Source organism: Tiliqua scincoides, chromosome 10 (assembly GCF_035046505.1).
Source record: "Tiliqua scincoides isolate rTilSci1 chromosome 10, rTilSci1.hap2, whole genome shotgun sequence".
In the NCBI taxonomy this organism is placed as follows: Eukaryota; Metazoa; Chordata; class Lepidosauria; order Squamata; family Scincidae; genus Tiliqua; species Tiliqua scincoides.
The window spans coordinates 14,934,647-14,950,573 of NC_089830.1; positions in this window are offsets into that span (position 1 = coordinate 14,934,647).

Genomic DNA, 15,927 nt, shown 5'->3' on the forward strand with positions numbered 1-15,927 from the left:
AATGACTTGGGTTCAATCCCTGGCATCTGCTGTAGGGCTGGAAAGTGGATTTGACCCCTCTCGGAAATGCTGAAGAACCATCGCCAGTCAGAATAGGCAATGCTAAGTGAGATGGTATCAGGCAGTTTTGCACTCTTTCTGGGATTCCAGTGTTCATGATTATTACAGTTCTTCTTGCTGAGTTACTGCTCCCTGTGGGTACACCTGACATGTAGGAATGCCAGAAGAAAGTAAGGAATCCTGGGGCTTGTAGTTTGCCAAAGAGCATGCTACATAGGGCGGCACCAAGGCTGACTCCAGGTTTGAGGGGGCCATCAGTAAGGTAGGCAGATGTTGCCACGCCTGGTCCAAGGGACCTAACTATCTGTTTTTCAATTCACAGCGCTTGTCAGGAGCACTGGCCGGTGGTGTTTGCCTGTGCAGATACAACCCTGCTCCTTGAAGCCCTGCTGTATGAGATGCGGGGAAAGCCAGAAGAGCAGACAAGTGTGGTAAGAGCTGTGCTGTGGAACTGTGTCACGATTCCCTTCTCCCGGTAGCGTATGAGTATATCCTGCAGTTCCACGCAAGGAGAGAGAAGCCACGGGAGTTGGTACTGAGGGCAAAATCTACACACCAAAATTCACCCTGGAGAATATCAACTTCTTCAATATCAGTGAATGTTAATATCCACAACAATCCAGAATATGATTTCAGGGTTTGAACCACAAGTGTGAATGACTGTTCCTCGTGCATGATGTGCTCTCCTTTTGTCAGGAAGGAAAGAGAGAACTGATTTCTGTTGGAGGGACTGCTCTTGATGTGGTATACTCTAGCACAGGGATTTTCAACCAGTGTGCCATGGCACATTGGTGTGCTGCCAGTGGTTCACAGGGGTGCTGCAGGAGTTTGGGAGAGGGTCATTTATCAGTAGGGCCGTTGGGGTGTGCAAACCCCCCACCTGTAGTGCAATGTGCCTTGTTAATTGTCCAAAAACTGATGGTGCGCCTTGACAATTTGAGCACCTTGTCAGTGTACCATGAAATGAAAAGGGTTGAAAATCTCTGCTGTTGCTGACTTCTTTGCAATGTAGCTCTCCATCCAATGCTGGGTTGTTGGCAGAGACCAAACCCCAAAAGATGCATTTTGCAGGAAAGCCGAGATCGGCAGCTTTGTATGAGACTTGAGTTCAAGACTCAGACATCAGTTAATGTAAGAAACATTCATGTGAGTTTGAGAGAATTCCATAGCTAGTCTGTCTAGCTCCATGGCCTTTTGAGGGGAAGGGGGAGAGAGAGCAGGAAGGAAGTAAAGCCTGAGGATTGTCCTCTAGGTATGCTTTACCAGAAGATAGAAAAGATAGAGAGAACACCTTATCCCACTACCATTATCTGCCTAGCCTTATGACCTCCCCGCTGGTACAGTTACAAGAGTACCACTTTGTTGCAAACTCCAATATGGGAGACCTGCCAAGAGACAATATGAAGTGCTCACTGCAGGTGAGAGATTTTTGAACTGTGGCTGAGTGAGCGACAAACCCATCTGACCCCATGGGGATGCCCTTTTCTTCAAGTCCTAGTGAAATGAATGGAGGCTGTGAAAGAAAAAGATGCAGGATCCATTCCTATCACTGGGGATTGTGCAGGAAACCTTCTGCCCAGTTGAGTTCATGAACAGGAAGGGGGTCATTTGTATTTTTCACCCTCAGTCAGGATTGGGCCAACCCTGCCTCAGCTGGAGTTCGGGTTGGTGAGGAAGTGAGGGGAAGGAGGTGGAGGACGAGCCCAGTCCCCGGTAGGTACCAGACAGATTGCAGTGGAGGACTCCCCCTGCAGCTGAGAGAGATGAGCAGGTGCATACACACAGGATCTCACCCTCTGCTGCATGGCATTCTGATCCGGGACAAAGAAGAAGCGGTAAAAGCACCGGGCATCTCTTTTTCCTTTTCTCCTAGCAACATGCCACCCAAGCCATGAGGAGTTTTCTCTATGCTGCTGCCAACAAAAGAAGGGTGAGAGAGCAGTTTCCGAAGTTGCTTCTGACATTGCTGGGGCAAATCTCGGTCTCCTTGAAGGACGGCAACAATGTGAGGTAAGTTGTCTCTGCAAGAGATCTTTTGGGTTTTGGTGCTAGCTTTTGGATTGACCATGCCAGGTATTGAATCTGGAACACGGTGCTTGCAAGGCATGGAGGATACAACTCAGCCATGGCCACTTGCCCAGCATGTGGCCCTTTTTTCCTCTTGGACCACAGTGGCCAAACTTACTACTGCCACACACAGGAAAAGCAGTTCCTGTTTGGACTACATTTTTCCGTTCCACCCAGGCGCCATGTGTAATCCTCCATGATTGGGGGATGCTCTGGGCAGTCACATCTGCTGCCTGGTGTCCCAGAAGGCCACGTGACAGGACATTCAGGCACATGCGACTGTCCAGAGCATCTCTGTCTCCTGATCATGGAGGATCACATGCAGCGCCCAGGCTGAACGGTAAGGTCTGCTCACCGGGCAGACATATTTGTTGGAATCCCGGATTTGGCACCCAGGCCGGGGTTCCCTTGGACATGCGCTCATCTGGGATATTGACCTTACAATCTCACACTCTCAAAATAAGAAGAATATTACTCCTGAGACAGCAACTTGTTCCATTTCTGACTTAAATGAAACTCTTGGATTCTATAGAAGCGGGACCCTTAGTCACACTCCTGGTGTATCTGTGGCAGTGACCCTCCTGGTCTTACTTCTTTTATCTTGCTTGCAGAGAGCCCCTGAAAACACTCCAGCTTCTCTGTAAGATCATGAGAACCGTGACAGAGGAAACCGAGTGCTGGGATCAGCTGAGCAGTCCTCAATATTTTAGTGAGGGATTGTCCAGCTTAGTAAGGTAGGAGGAAGACTGCTGGGTTTCTCAAGGAGTGTCAGATAGCTGAAGTTGTGGGATGTGAATGTGCATCCATTTGTCTTCCACTGACATCTTTAGTGCCTCTTTTCCTTTTTCTTTCTTTTTTTTGCATGGTCCTGTTACCTATTCCAGGATTCTCCTCTCCAGCTCACACTCCTTGGTCTCTGGCATAGTTGAGTTCCTTCTGGATATCTTTGGGGCTGAAGAGCATGCATGGCTCTATGAAACAGCAGTGATGTTCTACCAGAAGGTGAGGGTACTGCAGTAGTTGAGAGGCTTCATTAGTGGAGATGCACCCTGCAGCCTTTCCCTGGATAGGATTACGCCAGTGGTTCCCAAACTGTGAGTTGTGGCTTCCCAGGGAGCCATGGAAATTAGCTAGGGGAGCCACAGAATCCTTGTGAAAAACCTGCCTGCATAAGATTGTAGCCCTAATGGAGAGCCACGGCCAATGGCCCAGTAGATCAAGAGAGCCACCAGTCGAAAAAGTTTGGGAACCACTGGATTAGGCCATGTAACTGATATGGAAACCAATGGTCCTAAAGATTGGTTGGCATGTGAATGGCAAATTATGGGCACCATTACAGGGCATCAAATGATCAGTTAGAGTCTACTTGTGTTTACAGAGGGGTGTGTGAATTTTATACCCTCTGGGCTGGCTTTGCCCTGAATCTCTGACCTCAAGGTCTGGGAGAAAAAGGCATGTGAATGACTTGGAATTCAATCTTTGAGTCTTTGCTTCAGCTTGCAGAAGAGACTGTGATAGATGTTTCTGGGTGTCTCCAGGCAACTCTATGCTATAAACTTCTATCCATTTACATGCAGTTCCTTCCAGCAAATCTTCCAGCCCTCTGCATCTGTATGTGGTGGATAAAGCCATGAACGCTCATCTGCAAAGAGCTCAACAAAGTGAACCAAAGTGTTCATCCCAATTAATTTACTTCTGTTGTCCTTCTTGGGCTTTCAGTTGCTCCTGAACCGTGTGATGGAGCTTGGAAACATCATGACGAAAGACTCTCTCCTTCAGTGGCTGGATCATGATAAACTTGGGGTTCGGAAGCTCAGCCTCAGAGCATTTTCTTCCCTGATCTTTGAATCTGATTTGGTAAGTCATCCTCGAAAGACAGGGATAATAAAAATGTAACTCCTCAGATAGTTGGCCGGCACATGCACAGATTCCATTAATGCATACCCACAGGGACTTTGACAGAAGATTGCTGGGATGGGTGTACTCCTCTCTGCACCTATCAGGTGGTGGGAACTCTGTAATAAAAGAAGCTGCACCCATGATAGTTCAGTTCAGTTCCTCTTTATATGTGCATTTGCTGATGTTCGAGGGGCAGAATTGCTACCTACTTCTAGTTATCTGACTCTGTTCTCATTACCTGTGAATATTGTGCTGTTGCACTGGGATGGGGAGCAGTGCAGCTAAGAGCAGGCAGGCAGGTGGGGGCAAGAGAGGTTGCATGAGGAGGAGGAGAAGAGACAGTGGCCTCCTCGCGAGCAGAAGGCAGTGTTGGTGCTCTGCAGGGCTGAGAGGAAGAGACAGTATATGGCCAACAGTATATGGAAGGAGTTGGCGTAATTGCATCCAGTCAGTTTTTTAGAAAGTTGTCTACTTTAGGTCAGTTTTGGATACCAAAGGGACTTTGGGATTGGCCCATGGAGAATGGTTGGGCACACTTGTGTCCACTTCCTGACTTGCCCTGCCATCTTGGGCACCGTCTTGGGGACTTGCCGCTGAACCTTCAGAATGGCGATGATGAGAGGCCAATGGAAGTCTACCTGAGGGCTGCTCTGGGGCTGGGGCAAGTCTATGTAAGGAGCCAAGAGTCAGGTTGAGGACGAGGACAGGTGAAGCTATCCCCTTCCCACTGCGAACTATGAGCTTGTTGTTGGGTCAGCAACCTTGAACTAGTCAAGGGACAGCCAGCACAGAGCGGAAGCATCAGATGTTGATGAGCCTTCGCTATCACCTAACCCCATAGACATCAGGTTCATAAAGTTCATAGAGTATATGTTGAAGAGGTTCCCCTGGAACCGAACCCCATGTTTCCCATAGGCTCAATGATTCAGTATCTGCTAACACGTATCCACTCGATTTTCCAGGAACCTACCCTAGAGGATAACAAGAACTGACTGTATATATTTAAATGAGCCACCTCTTTTTTTTAGATGAAGAGCCCCTGGTGCATACAGCTGGCTCTCTTCAATCAGCTGGGCATGAGAAAGTCAGAAGCCCTCCCCAAAATTTTGGATGTATTAGAAAGCACCTTGTCCTCTATCATAGGGGAGGAAGAAACTGCCTACATCAAAATTTTGTCTGCAACCTACTCTACTCTTGTTGACCATGTGAGTTTTTTAGATTGTCACGAACACGTGACACTGTACATGTGACCCATGGAGTTCTTTGGTACTGGGCACGCTATCAAGAGTGCGTGTGCTAAATTCAGGAGAAGAGACATGGGCTCCTCATCCTTGTAGCCACAGAAAATGAAGGGATAAAACCAGAAACAACATCTCTGTTGCACATTGTCACCAGTGTTGGGAGAATTAGAACAGATATAAGAAAGTATTTATTCATTTATCTAGCCACCCACTCAGTAACTGTAATTATTCCTTGTAACTCCTTACCACAGGATGTGGTGAAGTATCTGAGAAATAACCAGTTTCAAGGGAGATCAAAGGCCATCGCTAACTGCTAGGCTTTGAGTCCTTTTAACCCTTCTCTTTCATCACAATTTACGTTCAAATACACATTTTTTAGGAGGAGGGGAACAAAAACAGTGCACAATTATTGTGTACCTTGGTACCTGTGATTTTGTTTTGCTTTTCTGTTGACCTTCTTGGGGTGGGGGTTGTTTTAACTTCATGTTTTATTTATTGTATTTTGATATATTTTTAAGTTCATTGTAATTTGTTTTTTTGGAATTTTAATTTGTGATTGTGATCCACCCTGGACTTCCTGTTGTTCTGGAGAAGGGCAGGATAGAAATCTATTGAAAAAATAAATAAAAATTACGTGAAGCTGTCTTTTTCTGCCCACTCATAAGGCACAGTTAGATAGAGAGGTCAAAAAGCAGAGAGGGCAGTGGTGGCTTGGGATGGACTGAGGAAGTTGGAAAGAAAAGGGGATTTCCCGTGCATGGAGATAGGCACAAACAAATAAGAGAACAAAACAGACTTTGTAGTTAAAAGAAGAAAAAGGTCCAGCAGGCATCTCTGATTGACTGGCCTTCTCTCTCACCCATTCAGGTCTTGAAAGCAGGGATGTAAATGAGGAAGGCAGAGTAGTTGGTGCTGCCACCAAGACCCTCTTACACCGGGTCTTCAGGGAGCACAGCAAAAAAGGCATCCAGGGCTTTATGTCCCACTGTGTCAGGAAATGTTTGGCAACAGGAAAGTACCCACCGGAATACTGCAGGGAAGAACTGGTGAGTACAGTATGTGCTTTGAACTCGCAATCAGTCAATTACCTACAGCATCATGACCATGGCTGATGTGGAAGTAACACTTCTTTGAAAAGAGTAAAACGCAAAGGATGGGTGAAAGCAACATGCCGTTCTTAGGTTTTGCCGTGCTCGCGGGTGAGAACATTGTCAAAGTGGTGAACTTCCTCCTCCAGAATCCTTTCAGGTATCTATTTATTTAAAGCATTTCTCCCTCACTGTTAGTATTTATAAAAAACCACCCAAAGCAGCTATAGGGGATTTCAGCTTGTACTGCCTTGGATGGCCCATTGGGGATCTATGGGGCTTACAGTAGTGCCTAAGGGCCCAATCCTATCCAACTTTCCAGCACTGGTGTAGCCACAATGCAGCCCCGAGGTAAGGGAACAAATGTTCCCCTACCTTGGGGGGGGGGGGGTGTTTAAACTTCATGTTTTATTTATTGTATTTTAATATATTTTTAACTTCATTGTAATTTGTTTTTTCTGGAATTTTAATTTGTGATTGTGACCCACCCTGGACTTCCTGTTGTTCTGGAGAAGGGCAGGATATAAATCTAATGAAAAAATAAATGAAAATTGCGTGAAGCTGTCTTTTTCTGCCCACTCATAAGGCACAGTTAGATAGAGAGGACAAAAAGCAGAGAGGGCAGTGGTGGCTTGGGATGGACTGAGGAAGTTGGAAAGAAAAGGGGATTTCCCGTGCATGGAGATAGGCACAAACAAATAAGAGAACAAAACAGACTTTGTAGTTAAAAGAAGAAAAAGGTCCAGCAGGCATCTCTGATTGATTGGCCTTCTCTCTCACCCATTCAGGTCTTGAAAGCAGGGATGTAAATGAGGAAGGCAGAGTGGTTGGTGCTGCCACCAAGACCCTGTTACACCGGGTCTTCAGGGAGCACAGCAAAAAAGGCTTCCAGGGACTTATGTCCCACTGTGCCAGGCTGTGTTCGCCAACAGGAAAGCACCCACCGGAATACTGCAGGGAAGAACTGGTGAGTACAGTATGTGCTTTGAACTTGCAATCAGTCAAATACCTGCAGAATCATGACCATGGCTGATGTGGAAGTAGAAACCAGATTTAGGCCCTGGGATTCAGCAGTGTCGGAATGAGTGTTCTGGTGTCACTAGGTCTTTCTGTCTGTCACAGAAGGTGGCACGCCCTGGTCCCTGCAAGCAGCTGGCTCCGCACACCTGCCTGCACCCAGTGGCGTAGCTGGAGGGGGGGCAGAGCACTCAGCTGGCAGGGAGCCTCAGCGTGGAGGGCAAGTGGCCCCTCCCTTCGGAGCCATTCCCATATGGTTCCGTTTTGCTCCCCCTGCCGGGAATGGCTCCGAAGGGATCGACTACTTGCCCCCCGCCAGACTGGCTGCACCATCCCCCTCCAGCTACGCCACTGCCTCCACCAGTCACCTACGGGCACTTGTTCAAGTGGTGGGTGGCAGGTGGGTGGAATGAGGCAGTAACAAGGCAGGAAGGAGGGTGGATTGGGACCAGGAAGGGGGCAGGTTTGACAGTGGAGGTGTCTGCCAAATCCTACCCCCCTTCCCAGCCTCGATCCCCCAACCCAGGTTCATGCAGACTTATGCCAGCTATGGAGCTGGCGCAGGTCTGAGTAGACTCCTTGCCAGGGCACGGGCTTGTTGCCTGGGGCAAGGGAATCTGTGTTCTCTTACTCCCCAGGAGGCACCACATTGGGGCAGCTGCATTGCTGCACAGGGAGTTTGAAAGGATTGGGCTGCTAGGCTACTATTGGGAAGCTATCTACGCTGTGATGCAGTTCCTCCCAGGGAAGGTCACCTGGAATCCACATTGTTGACCTTGCAGCACTAGGTAACTACTCTTGTTTAAATTTCCCCAGGTGTTTAACTTTTGTTTAGATTGTGATTATGCTTGCAGTAACACCTGTGTGTGTATCTTTTTGTTGCTCTATTACAACCCTTTTCAGATCTTCCCTGTCACTGGATCCAAACAGAAACGCAGCTGTCCTTCAAGAACCTCCTCAGTCCCATCTTTGCTTTGCATTCTTCAAGCAGTGAGTTAGAACATTTCGAAAAGCATACTTTGAGTGGAACGGAATGGATACATGTCATTGTTGTTTCACATATCCCATACAGATTGGTCTTGCCACTCTTTGGATTCTCCTGTGCTCTTGGGTCTCTGCTCTTCATGCCAAGAATTTGGGGTGTCCATCTGAACTCTGCTCACTGCAAATCTTTTGCAGCGTGCTTTGTTCATTAACTCAGAAAAGTTCTCTGTAAGATTTTTCTGATAGGAGGAAAAAGAATAGAAGCCATTGGGAGACACTGGTTCTCAAAACTTGAGTTCAACGTGGCAAAGATGTCTTGCTGTTTTTTATCTTCTTGTCGCTCAGCTGTTGTTGTGATAGTAATGCAGTTGCTGTCTAAAGCAGTTTGGGATTGCCCTGCAAAGAGCAAAGCTCCAGCAGTTTGCAAGGTCGCTGCCAACTTCCCTGCAAAGAGCAAAGCTCCTGCAGTTTGCAAGGTAGCTGCCAACTTCCCTGCAAAGAACGGAGCTCTTGCAGTTTGCAAGGTTGCTGCCAACTGCCCTGCAAAGAGCGAAGGTCCCGCAGTTTGCAAGGTAGCTGCTAACTGCCCTGCAAAGAGCGAAGGTCCCGCAGTTTGCAAGGTAGCTGCTAACTGTCCTGCAAGGAGGTGGGTGTTTTATTAAAAATTTAAATTTAACACTTTTAAATGAATGGAGACCCACCTGATATTGGCCAATAACACACCTAATGGGTCCCAACTCACAGTGGGGGGGGGGGCACTAAACGTTTAGGTTGCCCTGGGTGACAGATGCCATAGGTATGCCACTGGGGCAGCACTTCTCATTAGAACATAAGAACAGCCCTGCTGGATCAGGCCCAGGGCCAATCCGATCTAGCTTCTTGTATCTCACAGCGGCCCACCAGACACCTCGGGGATCACACAAGGCCACAAGATTGCATCTTGCTGCCACTTCCCTGTGTCTAGCATTCTGTTTATGCTCACCCTCCCCCCCCCCCGACATCTTGAAGTTCTCAAGTCTGTTGGGTTCCCAAAAGGTGTCTCAAGATGGTCTTCCAGCACATGCGTGGAGTCTTGGAGAGCCCCAGAGCTCTGGCATATGCACAGAGTGGCAAAGCACAGAGCCCAACACTGACTATTGGTGAAGAGCTAGAACAGGAGGAGAATGAGGAAGGAGAGCTACAATGGAAGGCAGGAAGGCAGATGAGTAAACCAACTGGGGGCAGATGGCAGCCACTTAATGGTGTGATTGCGGAGCTCCTGAAGGGATCACAGGGAGAACCAGTGTGCCTAGGAACACACTTTGGGAAACACCATAGTGGAATCATGGAGGTGAAGAAAGGAAGGACCAAGGAAAAGCAGACTATGACTACATAAATGGCAGGTTTTGGTAGCCAGTGTGGGAGGGATGTTTTGAAGGGGAACCAAAGACAAACTTCTCACACCTCCTGGAGAAACATTATGACACTCACCAAGCTGAATGTTCCTAGGTCATGGCTGCCAGGCACTGCAGTCTCTTGATGTCGCAAAGGGCTGGTGGTTGACTTATCAAGTCCTATGAGCTTGGGGCTTTGGGCTCCTAGGTAGGAGGAGACTTTTTGGCACTGGTTATCTATGTACATAGAGTTTCTTTTGTGGAAGCTCTTGGCCATTAACATTTCTGAATAGCTTTGGTTTTGCTGCATACACTGTTTTTTTTTTTTGCTGCATTCATCGTACACTGGATACATCCATCTTTGTTGTGTTTGTTTATTGCTCTGGAAGCTCATATGTTAGGCTGTAGCATTCCAGGGCATTTTCTTTATTTCTTTTTTGTAGCCCTAGTTTGTTGCATCAGTTTCGTCATAGGGTTTGTTGGGGTGAGCCTCCTTTGTGTGCTTGAAACATGGCGTCTCCAGAACCCGATGTGGTAAGTGGATTTTTGATTCTCCCAAGGTGCCTTCTAGATGTGGTTCTAGATGTGGAGGTCTGGTTCAGTTGGTAGAGCTGCCGCCTTGTATGCCTGAAGATCTGAGGCTGCCAGTTCGAAACAACCGGAAGTACCAGAGAACTGACCACACGCTGATATACAGATGAGCTGACCCTCAGTGGCAGAGAGGAGTTGCCATCAAGTGGAGCGTGGGAGGCGAAGGGCCAGAGAGAGACCAGACCGGGAAGGAATCCAGTTGGAACGAGGAGTTCTAGGAAAGACTAGAAATATTCAATTGTAAAAATCCCTGTGGGGGTTTAGAACAGCCTGCCTACGTAAACCGCCTTGGATTAAAGTCTGAGGAGAAATCTGACGACCAAAAGAAAGGCGGTCTATAAATACTTGTATCAATCAATCAATCAATAAATGTGGGGTTGCTGGGCTGCAACTCGGTGCAACCTAAGGAGGGGCACAACAGTACCACAACAATATTTGTGTAGCTCCACAATGAGAAGAGAGAGAGGTATAGTGATTAGTGTGTAGGATGAGACTCAGGGAGGCTTGGGTTTAAATTCGCATTTGGTCCTGAAGCTTGCTTGGTGACTTTGAGCCAGTCACAACATCTCAGCCTTACCTACTGTGTAAGGTCATTAGGATAAAATGGCAGAGGATCGAATGTATGCCAGCCTGACTCTTTGGAGGAAGAGCAAAATAATAATAATAATAAATACTGTTTGTTCCACATTGCAGGTTTGTGCTGGAGGAAGGGTTTCTGTATGGTAGATTTTCTGTACTGAAAGCCATTAAAAGACAATGCATTTCACATTCCATGGGCAAAATCTAATGTGTCTAGTTAAGACCATTCAGATCCAGAAACTGTCTGCTCCAAACCCCAGGTAGGGAGAGCACTTTAGGGTAGTGATGATTTGAGGGTGTTGCAGAGATTCCCAAGTGTCCCACAACCGCACCTGGTCTTTTGTGAGTGAGCCCAGTCTTATTCCTACATCTTTACCATCTGGGCAGGGTTGCAGGAGTCCTGGTTTCTGGAGAGAAAAATGCAGCCAAGAGGTGCTCCATTGAGCTAGAAAGGTAGCTTCTCTGAGGGTGGGGGCACCTACCACAGCAAGATACTGGCAAGTAAGGGATTGGAAGCACTGATGTTGGGAGGGACCATTTATTCCTTATTTGGTCAGGAACGTAGCAGAAACCGCAGCCGCCAGGGTCCTCGAAGGACAACTAGAAAGGACCCAACTGCAGATGTGCTTCTCACATCTCACCTCCCTGGTTCTTCTTGCTTTCTCATTCACAGGTTAGTGAGTTCAGCAGTGACACCAGCACCTCCCTTAGCCTGGGAGAAGAGGTGGATGATTCTTTAAGGTAAAGCATTGTGAGTTTCCTGTCATATTTAGTGGCTCAAAGCCAGAAACATGAGGCCCAACCCTATCCCCCCTGCCAGCCCATAGTGCACAGTGCTGCAGACAGAGCACATGTTGCATGCTATGGGGTGTGTGTGTGTGTGTGTGTGTGTGTATCAGACAGCCCAGGAGATAAGTAAAATGTTTTCCTACTTACTTCCCCATAGGCCACCTGGCCCCCAATGGGTTTCATCCAACCTATAGTAGCTATTCTGCTTGCATAAGTCCAAGGAGACTTCTGGATTGGTTCAGGGCAGGGAAAGGGGATTAGGATTAGGCGGTGAGGTAGTGCCCCTGAACAGCCCCCTGCCCAGCCTACTGCCTGCCCCAAACTGCCCATGATTCTCCCCTGAACTGCCCCTGCCACCAACCTGCCTGTTCCAGCAGGAGATCTGGAAAGCACTGTTGTGTGTACTTGGCCTCTGGCTCTTTGCTTCGGCAGCCCCAAAGCTTGTGACTCTGACCTATCCTGAATCAAATGATCAGCCCAAACAATCTGATCCGGTCACAGGCTCTGGAAAAGTGTTCAGATCTGCTGACAAATTTTGCAAATTTTGAGTCTGTGTCACTTGAAGTGCAAACCTGCTGTCAGTCTCAGCTCCTCAACATGCTACACTATTCCTTGAGGGAATCCGTGGAGGTTACGCGGATATTGTTAGTCCACATCAGTTTGTTGTGTGTGTTTTTTCTTCTCCATCTGTCTCCTTCTCCCAGAAACCTGGAATATTCTGACGGGGTTCCCGATTGTGCTGAAGTCCCAGACAAATTTGAGAAAGAGAGGCTGACGTGTGATCTGGCCACTATCCTGAATCAGATGATCAGCCTAAACCATCCGATCCGGGCACAGGCTCTGGAAAAGTGTTCAGATCTGCTGACAGAGATCCAGAAATACGTGAGTCACTTAGGGCAATGATGGTGAACCTTTTAGAGACCGAGTGCCCAAACTGCAACCCAAAACCCACTTATTTATCGCAAAGTGCCAACACAGCAATTTAACCTGAATACTGAGGTTTTCGTTTAGAAAAAACAACTCATACATTAACATCTTTTACCTACTATTACTTGTAACCCGTAATGAACTTTTCCTCTAGAAATTTGTCCAATCCCTTCTTAAAGGCATCTAGGCAAGTTGTCATCACTGCTTCCTGTGGCAAAGAGTTCCACAGACTAATTACATGCTGGGTAAGGAAATATTGGCAGGGAAGGGGTGGCTGCAAGACCTTACCACTGCTCATTTTCTCAAACAAGAAAAAAAAAAAATTAAAGCCCCACCCACAGAAGTGGGCTCTAAGGCTGCAATCCCAGCCACTCTTTCCTGGGAGTAAGTCTCATCAACTCTAATGGGGCTGGTTGGATGGCTGCATCATGCTGTATTTCATGCTCACAGCTATGTGAAATTGTGCATGCACTTCTTTTCCAATAGGTTTGGAGAAGCAATTCTGTGGTTTACCTTTAAGATCATATAAAAATTAGTTTTGTGTGACATTCTTACAGATAAGCCTCCAGCATGTGCCATAAGGCGATAAGGCAGGGCCAGCAGCAGGTGCAGGGCTGGCGCCACAAAGCCCAAGCTGTGGCCCAAGCGCTCTGCTCCCCTCCAGCGATGCCAGGCTGTGAGCTCTGCTCCCCTCCAGCGACGCCAGGCTGTGAGCTCTGCTCCCCTCCAGCCCAGCTCCTCTCCAAGCCCACCACGGGAATGTCCGCGCTGCACCCTCAGGCTGCAATCCTTCCCTCACATTCTTGGGAGTAGCCCCACTGACTGCAATGGACTTCCTTCTGAGTAGACCTGCAGAGGAGTGGGCTCTCAGGCTGCAATCCCAGCCACGCTTTCCTGGGAGCAAGCCCCACTGACTCTAATGGGACTTCCTTCGGAGTAGACAGGCAGGATTTGTCTCTGGCTGCGCTGCTCCCCCCAGCTGCGCCTGTGCTGCGGAGGAAAAGCCTCTCCTGGCGCTGAGTGGGCAGTTGGAAAGGCGGGCTGCAAAGGCTCAAATGGCTGAGGAGGAGAGCAGCTCCGGATTGGCTGGTCTGCAGCCAGTGAAGGGCCCTGAGCCATTCTAACCGAAAAAGCCAGGAGTCTGCTGGATGCTGATTGGCTGAGCCTGCTGGACAGTTGGGGAAGGGAAGGGAAAGACAGGGAGGGAAGCAAACTGGGGGCAACGGAGTGAAGGGAGAGGAGGCAGGGGCTTCAGCGCCCCCTCCAGGCTGCCTGGCTCAGCGCACGCGTGTGCCCACAGAAAAGGCTTGGAGTGCCCTCTCTGGCACGCGTGCCATGGGTTTGCCAACACTGACTTAGGGGTATAGTTGGGACAAACAAATACGTGGACTTATTTATCAGTTAGACCAGATCAAATGTCAGTGTCCAGTTCATGCAGCCATTCAAAGACAGAGTGACCTTCAAAGAAAAAGTCAGACCATGGGCCCTTATACGCCCTCAGTTTGCAGCCAGACACAGTGTGGTACATGGTTTGGTGGGAGAACCCGCAATCACACTGAGGGGTAGAGACTAGCCCCCATTTACAGCGGTTGGCCCTCTGGATGGTGAGGGAGGGAAAGGGGAGATAAAAGGAGACTTAGAGATGGCAGAGAAATTAAATGAGTTCTTTGCATCTGTCTTCACGGCAGAAGACCTCGGGCAGATACCGCTGCCTGAACGGCCCCTCCTAACCGAGGGGTTAAGTCAGATAGAGGTTAAAAGAGAAGATGTTTCAGACCTCATTGATAAATTAAAGATCAATAAGTCACCGGGCCCTGATGGCATCCATCCAAGTTATTAAGGAATTGAAGAATGAAGTTGCAGATCTCTTGACTAAGAAATGCAACTTGTCCCTCAAAATGGCCATGGTACCAGAAGATTGGAGGATAGCAAATGTCACACCTATCTTTAAAAAGGGAAAGAGGGGGGACCCGGGAAACTATAGGCCGGTCAGCCTAACATCTATACCGGGTAAGATGGTGGAATGCCTCATCAAAGATAGGATCTCAAAACACATAGACAAACAGGCCTTGCTGAGGGAGAGTCAGCATGGCTTCTGTAAGGGTAAGTCTTGCCTCATGAACCTTATAGAATTCTTTAGAAAGGGCAACAGGCATGTGGATGTGGGAGAACCCGTGGACTTTCAGAAGGCGTTTGACACAGTCCCTCACCAAAGGCTACTGAAAAAACTCCATAGTCAGAGGACAGGTCCTCTCATGGATTGAGAACTGGTTGGAGGCCAGGAAGCAGAGAGTGGGTGTCAATGGGCAATTTTCACAATGGAGAGAGGTGAAAAGTGGTGTGCCCCAAGGATCTGACCTGGGACCGGTGCTTTTCAACCTCTTCATAAATGACCTGGAGACAGGGTTGAGCAGTGAGGTGGTAAAGTTTGCAGACGACACCAAACTTTTCCGAGTGGTGAAGACCAGAAGTGATTGTGAGGAGCTCCAGAAGGATCTCTCCAGACTGGAAGAATGGGCAGCAAAATGGCAGGTGCGCTTCAATGTCAGTAAGTGTAAAGTCATGCACATTGGGGCAAAAAATCAAAACTTTAGATATAGGCTGATGGGTTCTGAGCTGTCTGTGACAGATCAGGAGAGAGAACTTGGAGTGGTGGTGGACAGGTCGATGAAAGTGTCGACCCAATGTGCGGCAGCAGTGAAGAAGGCCAATTCTATGCTTGGGATCATTAGGAAGGGTATTGAGATCAAAACAGCTAATATTATAATGCCGTTGTACAAATCTATGGTAAGGCCACACCTGGAGTATTGTGTCCAGTTCTGGTCGCCGCATCTCAAAAAAGACATAGTGGAAATGAAAAAGGTGCAAAAGAGAGCGACTAAGATGATTACGGGGCTGGGGCACCTTCCTTATGAGGAAAGGCTACGGCATTTGGTCCTCTTCAGCCTAGAAAAGAGACACCTGAGGGGGGACATGATTGAGACATAAAAAATTATGCAGGGGATGGACAGAGTGGATAGGGAGATGCTCTTTACACTCTCAAATAACACCAGAACCAGGGGACATCCACTAAAATGGAGTGTTGGGAGAGTTAGAGCAGACAAAAGAAAATATTTCTTTACTCAGCTTGTGGTCGGTCTGTGGAACTCCTTGCCACAGGATGTGGTGCAGGCGTCTAACCTGGACGCCTTTAAAAGGGGATTGGACAAGTTTCTGGAGTCCAAAAATCCATTACGGTGTACAAGCCATGATGTGTATGCGCAACCTCCTGATTTTAGAAATGGGCTATGTCACAATGCCAGATGCAAGGGA